Consider the following 12,217-nt stretch of genomic DNA (forward strand, 5'->3'; position numbering starts at 1 on the left):
TTAAGCCACAATAGCGGCAAGAGTGCCCCCCCCCGCACTGTCAGCATAAAGATCGTTCTCCTCTGCCATAGCTGTAACAGCTGTGGCAGAGAAGAACGATGTTTGCCCATTGAATTCAATGGAGCCAGCAATACAGCAGGTTCCACTGAAAGCAATGGGCTGCCGGCGATCGTGGGATGAATTGTCGGGAAGGGCTTAAATATATAAGCCCTTCCCTGCAGTTCATCCAGAAATGTGTTACAATAAAAATATATACCGGCTTATAAGGCGACGGGGCGTATAAGACGACCCCCCAACTGTCACCTTATACGCCGGGAATACAGCGGAGCAAAAAATAAAAATCATTACTCACTTCCCCCGGCGTTCTGCGGCGCTGCTGCAGGCTGTCGCTCCCTCCTGGTCCCCGGCAGAGCATTGCTTTCTGGACGCAGTGGTTGAAATCCCCGCCTCCAGAAACACACGTGCCTTCAGCCAATCACAGCCATTCAATGACATCATTGTCATTGGCTGTGATTGGCTGAAGGCACGTGTGTTTCTGGAGGCGGGGATTTAAAGCCCTTCGTAGAGAAAGCAATGCTCTGCCGGGAACCAGGAGGGAGTGACAGCCTGCAGCAGCGGCGCAGAACGCCAGGAGAAGTGAGTAATGATTTTTATTCTTTGCTCCACTGTATTCCCGGCGTATAAGGTGACAGTTGGGGGGTCGTCTTATACGCCCCGTCGCCTTATACGCTGGTATATATTTTTATTGTAACACATTTCTGGATGAATTGCAGGGAAGGGCTTATATATTTAAGCCCTTCCCGACAATTCATCCCACGATCGCCGGCAGCCCATTGCTTTCAGTGGAACCTGCTGTATTGCCGGCTCCATTGAATTCAATGGGCAAACATCGTTCTTCTCTGCCACAGCTGATACAGCTGTGGCAGAGAAGAATGATTTGTCTTCTATATGTTCTCAATGGGGTCGGCGCTGCTGCCGCCGGCCCCATTGAGCGCATATAGAGAAGGGCAGATTTTAATACTCGGGTGACACCTAATCTCGCCAGCCACTCACTGCAGGGGGGTGGTATAGGGCTTGAACGTTGCAGGGGGAAGTTGTAATGCCTTCCCTGTCTTTCTATTGGCCAGAAAAGCGCGCAAATTTCTCAGGGAAGAAAATGAAAGTAACCCGAACACCGCGTGGTACTCGTTACGAGTAACGAGCATCTCGAACACCCCAATACTCGAACGAGTATCAAGCTCGGACGAGTATGCTTGCTCATCTCTAGTGAACACCACTAATCTAGTATTAACAAGCTATTCTGAGGATAGATCATCAATAGTTTAGTCTTTTATAACCCCGTTATGATAGAAAACTAGCAAATGAAGCTATTTCTCTCCCACAAACCGCTTATGGCAGATGTCTCCCCACGTAGTGTCTGCTGCTGTAGCATTCTCTGTACTGTCTTTACAGTTTTTACCTGCATGGTTTAGCTTGTTGTAGACTGTCAACTCTACAGTAGGGAGTTACATATGTGTTCTTGAATTTACCAGTTTTCTGTCTGCAGGCCAACAACATGGATGACTGCATAAACGTGAGCTCTGAAAATGAGTTTCACATTATTGCCTTCTCAATACCTTTAGTGAGTCAACTTGAGCTGTTTTTAGGTATATTGCTTATTTACCTGATGGCTGTTTTGGGTAATCTGACAATCATTTTTCTTGCATGTTTAGTGCCAAAATTACACACTCCTATGTATTTCTTCTTGTGTAACCTTGCTATTCTAGATGTGGCATCTACCTCTACAAGTATACCTAAAATGCTTGCTATTACACTGACCCAGAATCACAGGATTTCATTTTCAGGCTGCATAACCCAGATGTATTTTTTTATTATGTTTGCTAATGGTGAAATGTTCATACTCACATCAATGGCCTATGATCGCTATGCGGCAATATGTAAGCCCTTGCAATATTGCATAATAATGAGAAAGAATGTGTACATCACAATATCTGTTTCCTGTTGGCTATTTGGTGCTTTAAATTCTCTTTCACATACATTACTGTTATCTGTATTACAATTCTGTCATTCACATGAAATCAATAATTTCTTCTGTGATCTAAATACAATGATTAGTCTTTCCTCTTCGGACATCACAAGTCGGAAAGTTTTTATGTACTTCGAAGTTGCCATTATTGCCATTGTACAGTTTATGCTCATTATAATCTCTTATACTTTTATTTTCTCAACTGTATTGAAGATCCGTTTCTCGGCAGGACGTATGAAAGCTTTCTCCAGCTGCACCTCTCACCTCATCACAGTTATATTGTTCTATGCACCTATTATAATCTTGTACATGAAAACTGAATCTGAAGACTCTAAAGAGCAGGATAAATTCCTGTCGATGCTTTATCTAGTTGTTGTTCCAATGTTGAATCCTCTGGTCTATAGTCTGAGAAATAAAGATGTTTGGGAGGCTGTTGTAACACTAATTAAGTAAAGATATTAAAGTGAAGGGGAAGAATCTGTAATTCTTCTCATAGATCCTTTGCCAGTAGATTTTTTATTGGAGCATATGCAATTGCAAATTGTGAAGAGAGTCAAATATTTTGGAGTTGTGGTATTTTCTAAGCCCCAAGACTTTTTTTCTGTTAATTTATTTCCATGATGCCAAAGTACGATTAAGGTTTTGAATCGCCACTTGTCGATAAATGGTAAGGGAATACTTAATCAAATGGTTTTAATGCCACATCTCCTTTACACACTTCAAAACTCTCCAGTCTGGACTCCATCACAATATTTCTTTAGAGTTCATACAAAATTTAGGAGTTTATTGTGGGATAAGAAATCTTCTAGAATCAAATAGGTGACCCTTTAAAGGCCTAAGCAGTCTGGAAGGTGGGCAATTCCACATGTTTGGATATATCGTTTGGCATCTGAATTGCACAGTTTGGTGGTGTTGCAACAAGTGTGGTAGCTCAGTTGTTAGCACTGCTGCCTTGCAATGTTGGAATTATAGGTTCAAATTGGTCCGCAGGCAAAATTTGTTTGGAATTTTTCATAGTTTGTGCAAATGTTGTCCTTTGTAACATTTGACCCTAGGAACCCAGCACTTCAAGGAAACAGTGCTGACCTCTGAGCTACATACACTGGAAAACCACCATCACACTACAAATTTAGTTTATTGCCTGGTCAATCATGAAAAGCAACACTAATACATTGATACCTTCTTTGATGGCAACCTCTCAAATAAACAGTGATTTCCTGATGGCTATTTGACAATCATATACAGCTGAATGGAAGCAGAGATGTTTGATGTCACAATAAAAGATAATGCGGTAGTGTAAGCATCAGGTGTACCTGATTCCTACAAGACAGTGTGTCAGGATTCACAGGGAAGGAGTGATGTCTGAATCAGTGTGAGAGTAGTGTATGTTTTAGTGAGGAGTCATGAAGCAGAAAAAGCTGAACTCTTTCATCGTCATTGAAGAAGTCCAGCCACCAGTCGTCACCTGCATTGTTTTGGTCAACCACAAAGACCGTGTTGCAGTGGAAGAGCCAGACATTAATCGGTGTAGCTGTTCTGAAGTGGAGACAGACACAGGGCAAAGTGGTGATCCCAGGAAAGGTAAGGTCTCCTATCAGATGGACAGATACTGACCTAAGCCAACATGAGTTTTACAAATCAAGGGGACCTGGTATAAGAAGTATTTAGCTAAAGAAATCTTAGAGACTGATATTAAGAGTGTTGTGAGCTGATGAGGCAGCCTAATCCTGAGTAAAGCCACAATTTATTGCAACTTTGTAATGTAAAGCTTAATGTTACAGCGACATCTAGTAGTCAAGTTCTCTAATAACATCTCTGAACCACAAGTGACAAGTGATCTGACAGAGAAGGGTGTTAGTTAAAGCACATTCTGAGAGGACCAATAACATAGTTAGCTTTGGAGTAGCAGAGGAAAAGTGAGTGTAGGTTCTCCAAGTCTACTCTGCTGGTAGAAAGAGAAAAGAACCTGAACCGAGAGGAAGATTCTGAGAGTGGGAAAGAAATGCTTAGTAAGAAAACTGAGAGCAGCAGGTTGCCAGTGTTTTCAGAGAGTACTGTTCAGTGCTGCTGGAGAGAAAAAAAACCCAAAACATTGACATCATCCACAATTTCCAGGAATCTGCAAATGTTACAGAAAATAGCTATGATGGTTATGCAGCAGCCGAACATTAACAACAAGTGCAAGTAGAGACCGATCTCCAGGTAGGTTTATAGTGTGTACACAACTAAGATAGAACTATAACTTCCAAGTTGTCGACCACTGCCATTTTGAAGCTTGGAATTGTTGGAACTTATTTGTTCTCCTGTGTACTGAAGAGTGTTCCCCAAGCCATGCAGGACATCTAAACCAATAACAGAGGCAACATTATTAGACTCTAAATATCAAGGAGACTCAGGTTTTTTTCACATTGGTGATGACTATATAAACGGATTGATCAAAGACAGTGCCTCTATCCTGATTGAGCAGTGCACTGTTTCGTTATCACAATTAGTAAAACGTAGTGTGTGTCCACATTAGGACATATTTTGGTTGTGATAACCAACAGGTTTAATGACTTACCGTGACTTACCGAATGCAGCCCTTTTATTTTCCTCCAATTTTGTTTTTTTTTTCCTCCCCCCTTTTTTAAAAAAAATCTATTTTATTTAGCCATGAGGAGTAGTGGTAGTGAAAAAAAAAAGAATGTGAGGAGGACAGGTGGAGTTACTTTGATGAGGACCCAATGCAGAGAATAGCAAGGTGTTATTTCCAATAGCCAATCTGCACAGCCCTTTCAGGAGGCGGGGATATTTAAATCCCCGCCTGCTGATAGAGCTTCATAGCAGTGTCGGGGAGCCAGCAGGAGGACGTGGCTGAGCGCAGGAGAGGTGAGTATGATTTTTTTTTTTTTTTTCACACTTATTGATGATTATCAGGGAAGGGCTTATATTTCAAGCCCTTCCCCGATAATCATTCTGCGGTGCTTGGCTGAAACCATTGATTTCAATGGGATCGGCAGCAGTGCCGATCCCATTGAGCGATCCCATTGAAAGCAATAGAATGGAATGCCGCGGACTTTTGCCACAGCTGTCACAGCTGTGGCAGAGGATTCCTTCATCCCCGCGGTCCCCGCAGGGATGAAGGAAACTCCTGCCACAGCTGTCACAGCTGTCATAGCTGTGGCAGAAGTCCGCGGCATTCTCCCTATGCTTTCAATGGGGCTAGCGCTGCTGTCACTAGCCCCATTGAAAGCACTTGTGATATGCCGGTTCTATACCAGCCTCTTTCTTGCGCAGCAATGCGAGATTTTTCTCGTGCTCTCGCAGCGCAAGAAAGAAAATATCGCCAGTGGGTGGGAGCCCTAAAGGATTGCTACTGGATAACGGATAACAGTGGATAACAGTGATAGCGTGACCAGGAACAGCATACCACGGCCCCCGGTGACATCTCCCTGCTCTCAGCTACTTATGGTAGCCGGAGCAGGGAGATTTTAAACCTTCCAATCTCCCCGTCCTTCTGCAAATGTGCCCAACATTTTACATCTGGATCGTACGTGCAGAAGACAGTGTAAGGTTCTTGCTGGAACAGAACGCTATGGGACATCGTGGAGGACAGAGGTGAGTATTTTCAAGATCAGATCCATGAGATAAAATAAAACTTTAACTTTATTTATGTAAATCCAAAATGCCAGCGCACCGCACAGATACAAGAACTGCTAGGAGCACTGACAGGTGCAGGGACACCCCACAGCAATAGAAAAAAAATCTTAGGCACTTCCATGGATACCAGGATAAATGCTATGAATAAGAAATCTGTTCAAAACATGAAAGCGCAAAAAAAACTTTTTTTGAAAGATGTTTTTATCCATGATGCCAAAATAAAAATACTGCCATTATCCTGGTAAACTTTATTTACTTTTTTTTTTTTACTTTTATGCAATCACCATTATCCATTGGATAACGGCAATCTTGTGACCGGGAGTCACTCACCCAGCCCCCCATGACAACTCCAAGCTGTTGGCTACCTCCAGCAGCCGAAAGAAGGGAGCTGTCCCCCACACAGACCCCGTGGCTTTAATCTATAGGGTGAGCGTGTTTCTATGCCCCTGGGGCTTAAAGCCCAGACACCCAGGATGTGAAAACACATATGGGTGTTCAATAAGGGGTTAACCCAGGTATGAAGTAGGATTGGCTGCCTATGTACCAAAAATTGGTAATAGTAAAAAAAGAAAGTTGTCATGCAGCCAATCCTGCTCCTCACAATATGGGTGCTGGTTGCCTTAGACAGCAGACACCCACCAGTAATAGCCATGATCAGTGCTCATGTTAATTACAGTTGTTAACCCTGTAAAATGCCACCATCAATTTAAATTCCCTGCCTGAGGCTCGTGGGTCCTGAAAATAGTACTCTTCAAAAGGTGTCCATGGTCACCTCATTCCCTCATGCTCTACGGCAGTGGTGGCGAACCTATGGCACGTGCGCCCTCCCTGCTGGCACGTGTCACCATCGGACGCTCACCACATTAGTGAATGCTGCAGGGGCCGCGGCTCCCATGCCAACATTCACTCAGCGCTGCTATCTGTGCTGATCCTGGCGCACACTGTGATGTCAGTGTGCAGCCGGGATCCTCCTCCCCAATCACCTAACGTCTCCTACTTGGTTCCGCAAGAGCAGGGGGAGGAGGCATCGAACAGCACACTGCCGTCAGTGTGCACCTGGGATCAGGCAGAAGAGGGACAGCGCTCCCACGAGGAGGAGGGGTAAGTATGTGGGGCTGGCATTATGACTGCTGGGAGAATCGCTGGGGATGAAGGGCAGGCATTATGACTGCTGGGAGAATCGCTGGGAGAATCGCTGGAGGGGGGCATTATGACTGCTGGGGGACCGCTGGGAGGGGGCATTATGACTGCTGGGGGAACCACTGGGAGGCATTATTACTACTGAGAGAACCGCTTGGGGGGGCATTATTATTGCTGGAGGACTGCTGGGGGTGGCATTGTGACTGCTGGGGGACCGCTGGGGGGTATTATGACTGCTGGGGGAACCACTGGGGGGGAGGGGGCATTATTACCGCTGGGGGGTATTATTACTGTTGGGAGACTGCTGGGGGAGCATTATTACTGCTGGGCGTCCGCTCGGGTATGTCACTATTATTTCTGCTGGGGGGGCCGCTGGGGAGGTGTCACTATTATTACTGCTGGGGGGGTCACTATTACCGCTGGGGTATGTTTACCCCATGGCGGAAATGGGCAGGGCTGTTTCAAAATAGATGGTGTGCAGATTTCGACCGCTTTTTGGATGCAGAAATGCTGCAGAATTTTCCACAGTATTTACCGCTGAGGACATTCTGCAGTATTTCCGCATCCAAAAAGCAGTCAAAATCTGCACACTGTCTGTTTTGAAGCGGCCTGATCCTTTTTAGAATGACGGGGGTAAAATCATGTCGTGATAAGTGCCGCCCCTTGACGTGTTGGCACTTTGCGATAAATAAGTGGGTTTAGGGTTGCAGTTTGGGCACTTGGTCTCTAAAAGGTTTGCCATCTCTGCTCTAGGGCACACAGTTATGTCCTGGGTGTGTGGGGTTTGTCTGGAGTGAGATGAGTGTTTTCAATTAGTGATTGCAAACACATATCTAAAAGGGTGGGGAGTAGTTTAAACTTTGTTTAATTTTAAAATCTTTACTACTGCATTTTTAACTTCTGCATTTTTAAAACTGTAGATAATAGGGTTCAATAATGGAGAGGCCACAGTGTAAAAAACTTTGTCGATGCTGGCTGATTTCAACCCCAAACTTGTATGGAGATAGATACCAAATACACTCTTGTAAAAAGAGATAACAACAGTTAGGTGAGAGGCACAAGTGGAAAACGCTTTACATCGTCCATTTACAGAATGAATTCCCAAGATGTTAAATATAATTAACACATAGGATGTTAGGATGACAAAAAAGGGAGCAACACCCATTACAAGCGTCAATGAAAAGACAACGAGTTTTCGGGTGTGAGAATGAGCACAAGTGAGTTTCAAAAGTGGGGGGATATCACAATAGAAAATGATCAATTTCATTGGAACCACAAAGAGGAAATTTAAAAACAGTGATAGTATGAGGGACTGATGACAAAAAGCTGCTAAAATAGGTTGCAGATACCAAGGCCCAACACTTGGACTTATTCATAATGCCATGATAGACAAGTGGTTGGCAAATTGCAACATACCGATCATATGCCATGGCAGTAATCAAGAGGCTCTCAGATGTAGCAAACATGGCAAATGAAAACATTTGAGTGGCACAAGCTAAAGATGAAATAAACTTGGACTCTGAGGTTACATCTACCAACATTTTGGGTGTAATTGTTGAGGAGTAACAAAGGTCTACAAAAGACAAATGACTGAGGAAAAAGTACATTGGGTTATGAAGATGATGATCCACCCATATCAATAGCATCAGACAGAGGTTACTCAAATTGGAACATACAAATATGATTAGAAATAGAACAAATAGCAATAATTTAAGGCCATGGTCCTGGGTTAGTCCTAACAAAATAAACTGACTGATCGTTGTGTGACTCACAGCTTCCATCTGAAAGAGAATTACAAAGATTAATTCATATCCTGATAGGATCCAATCGATCTAAACCTATAATATACAGATAAATGCAGGGTGTGTTTTCGAGGGTCTTCTAGGTTTTATTACCTACATTGTTCCATACACCTTACAATGCACTTTTGTCCATCGTATTATCATTATGAGGGTCACTCTAAAACTAATGCCATTTATCTTATTATGTTGGCTTTCAATATCACAAGCAAATATTGTTAGCATTGTCAGAGTTTGAACCTTCCCACCCATATCCAGAGTCTTACAAAATGAAGTCTGACATGAAAGTGTGCATAAAGCAAAAGTGTATAATTGAATTTTTCCATGTGGAAAAGATTGACCCATTGACATTCATTGATGCTTGATGAACATCTACAGTGTGTGTCTTGATTTAACAATAGTGACAATAAGGTAAAAGACAAGCCACGTTCCAGGCAGCAACACACAGCTGTTACACCGCAGAATGAAGAGCATCATGATCAGCTCATCTGCACAAATCAGTGAATAATGACCGGGGAAGTGTGTAAGTAGCTGGATATCAGCTTCAGTGCATTGGAAATGATGATCCATCGATTCATGTAGATGATCTGATTGAGCTGATCCAGAACATGGCTTGTCTCTCAAGATATTTTTGTTGCTGTTGAAACGTGCCACTTATACCCTCACTGCACTAATATCCACTAATGGTATCTGTAAACAATCAGTAAGTTTTGATGAACGTCAATGGGTTTAATTTGTTTTGCATCGAGGAATTGAATTACACAACTTTGCTTTATATACGCTTCCATGTCAGATGCCATTTTGTTGCCCATATTCAGACCAGACTAGGTGGGAAAATTCAGAAAGTCCATTTTATTTTGGCAGCAAATAATGGAAACAAATGTGACAAAACTTCACCCTGTTGTTTAGTCATAGTACACAGATGCATTAACAAACAAAATTCTAGATGTCTGGCTACTGGATTACATAGGACTGCATCTTTTGTCTATAAGTGGTCTAGCGCCTCAATATGCCGTAGCATTGTCCTTTGTACCATACCTATATAAGGTGTCAGTCTAGGGAGGGGGGGGGGGGGGGGCAGCCTCCTCTTTCAGACTCGTCGTATTACTACATCGTAGTACACCACAGACCTCCAGCTTTCAGCCTCCTCACAGCAGCAGTGTGTCTTGCGTTTTTTTCTCCTGCAAACACACCAAACGTGCTCGAGAACAAAATTGTGCCGAGTTTCACGGCCTGATTTAGCACTTAGCCATAGGAATCTAATCTCAGGATTTGAAATTGACTTGATGTGTAAAAGAGTCTATAACGGCTGTTTGATTGTATCAATATAAGTACAGTATGAGGCCTTAGTCACACGGGCGTTTTTTCACGCGATTTGCGCATCGCATGACGGATGCGCATGCGCAAATCGCGTGACCGGCGCCGAAAAATCGGCCCAAAAATCGCCTGAAAATCTGCTCCTAGCCGCGTTTCATTAGAAACGGGCCGGAGCTGTCCAGCGCATTGCATTCAATGGAGACGGCAATACAGCGGCTCCATTGAATGCAAGCGCTGCGGGCGAGTGTGGGATGAATTGTCGGGAAGGGCTTAAATATATAACCCCTTTCCTGCAATGCATCCTGAAAAGTGAAAAAATAAAAAAAATGTATGTACTTACCTGCTCCCGGCAGCTGGAGATCCCGGCGGCTGGCCTGCAGTGGGTGTGAAGGGGGTGTGACTCAGGCTTGCCCCTGATTGGCTCAGCGCTGAGCCAATCAGAAGCAAGTCTCAGTCACACCCATTCATGAATTCATGAATGGGTGTGACTGAGATCAGCCTCTGATTGGCTCAGGCTGAGCCAATCAGGGGCAAGCCTGAGTCACACCCCCTTCACACCCACTGCAGGACGGCCGCGGGGATCTCAGGCTGCCGGGAGCAGGTGAGTACATCCTTTTTTTTTATTTTTTCACTTTTCAGGATGCATTGCAGGAAAGGGGTTATATATTTAACCCCTTCCCGACAATTAACCCCGCGCACGCCGGCAGCCCATTGCTTTCAATGGAGCGGCTGTATTGCCGCTCCATTGAATTCAATGGGCAAACATCGTTCTTCTCTGCCACAGCTGTTCCAGCTGTGGCAGAGAAGAATGATTTGTCTTCTATATGTTCTCATTGGGGTCGGCGCTGCTGCCGCCGGCCCCATTGAGCGCATATAGAGAAGAGAACAGGAATCGCAGATCGCAGATAGGTGCGATCTGCGATTTCTGTTCTCTAATTTATCGGACGAGCGCATAAAAAGCGCTCATGTGTCCGATACCATTGCAAAGCAATGGTTTTAAAAAATCGCCGGACGTCGCCTCCTGGCGATGATGCGAGCCGAGGCCCATCCGGCGACCCTTCCGAGGAGTTGCCTTGCCGTTTTCATATATGCATTGTTGGGTTGTGTCTGGCCTCCTCCCCGCTCCTCCCTCCGCGCGTCGCGTGTCTGGGGGGGCCGGGTGGCGGTCACGCGCATACCTACAGTGTCAGTTGGTATTTTGGAGTTAATTGATACTTGACACAATGTTTTACGCACAGACATAATTACGCTCGCTTGTTATATTTGAGATGGGCCCGGCCCAGTTGGCGCTGGAGCCTTTCTTCTTCTTTTTTTTTTTGCTCCTTTTCGCCTCCTGGCGACTCTGCGAGTCGAGGCCCCTTCGGCGACCCTTCGGAAGATTTACCTTATTGGTTCAATGTATGCATTGGTGGGCTGCGCCTGGCCTCCTTCCCGCCCCTCCTCCCGCGCGGCGTGTGTCTGGGGGGGCCGGGTGGTGGTCACGCGCACACCTGCAATGTTAGTTTGTATTTTGGAGATGCTTGATACTTGACATGATGTTTTATGCACAGACATAATCACGCTCGCCTGTTATATTTGAGATGGGCCCGGCCCAGTTGGCGCTGGAGCCTTTCTTCTTCTTTTTTTTTTTTTTTGCTCCTTTTCGCCTCCTGGCGACACTGTGAGTCGAGGCCCCTTCGGCGACCCTTCGGAAGATTTACCTTATTGGTTCAATGTATGCATTGGTGGGTCGCGCCTGGCCTCCTTCCCGCCCCTCCTCCCCCGCGGCGTGTATCGGGGGGGCCGGGTGGTGGTCACGCGCACACCTGCAATGTTAGTTTGTATTTTGGAGATACTTGATACTTGACATGATGTTTTTATGCACAGACATAACTATGCAAGAATTTAGCATGCTAAGAAAATTTCATGTTGTTTATTAGCACTTTTATGCATTAAGTAGGGCACGTTCCACCTACAACACTTAATACACTTAGTTTTACGATCCTTTTCGTCGTTTTGAGAAGGATTGTTTTTCTATCTTACTCCCGGACTCCACTGGGAACACTCTCATAGAATTCCTTGTTTTTTTTTTTTCAATTCAATCAATTTTTTTTTTTTCTCTCTCTCTCTCCCTTTCCCTGTCTCTCTTTCCCCTCTCTTTCCTCCCTCAGACTCCTTCTTTCCCCCCCCTCCCCTTCTATTACCCAACTCGAAGACCACACCTAACCCAGCCAAAATAATACGTTTGGCTGTTTTGGTACTTGCAGCATAAACGTATTCACCTGCACCTCAACCCATAATGGCGGAAGAATACAAA

The 12,217-nt window shown here is 44.6% G+C and overlaps 1 pseudogene; it reads right to left on the reverse strand.

Annotated features, from left to right (window-relative positions):
* Positions 1–7,658: 7,658 nt before the first annotated feature.
* LOC136610227 (olfactory receptor 8U1-like) lies at positions 7,659–9,404 on the reverse strand (annotated as a pseudogene).
* Positions 9,405–12,217: the final 2,813 nt, after the last annotated feature.

This window comes from Eleutherodactylus coqui, chromosome 2 (assembly GCF_035609145.1).
Source record: "Eleutherodactylus coqui strain aEleCoq1 chromosome 2, aEleCoq1.hap1, whole genome shotgun sequence".
Classification (NCBI taxonomy): domain Eukaryota; kingdom Metazoa; phylum Chordata; class Amphibia; order Anura; family Eleutherodactylidae; genus Eleutherodactylus; species Eleutherodactylus coqui.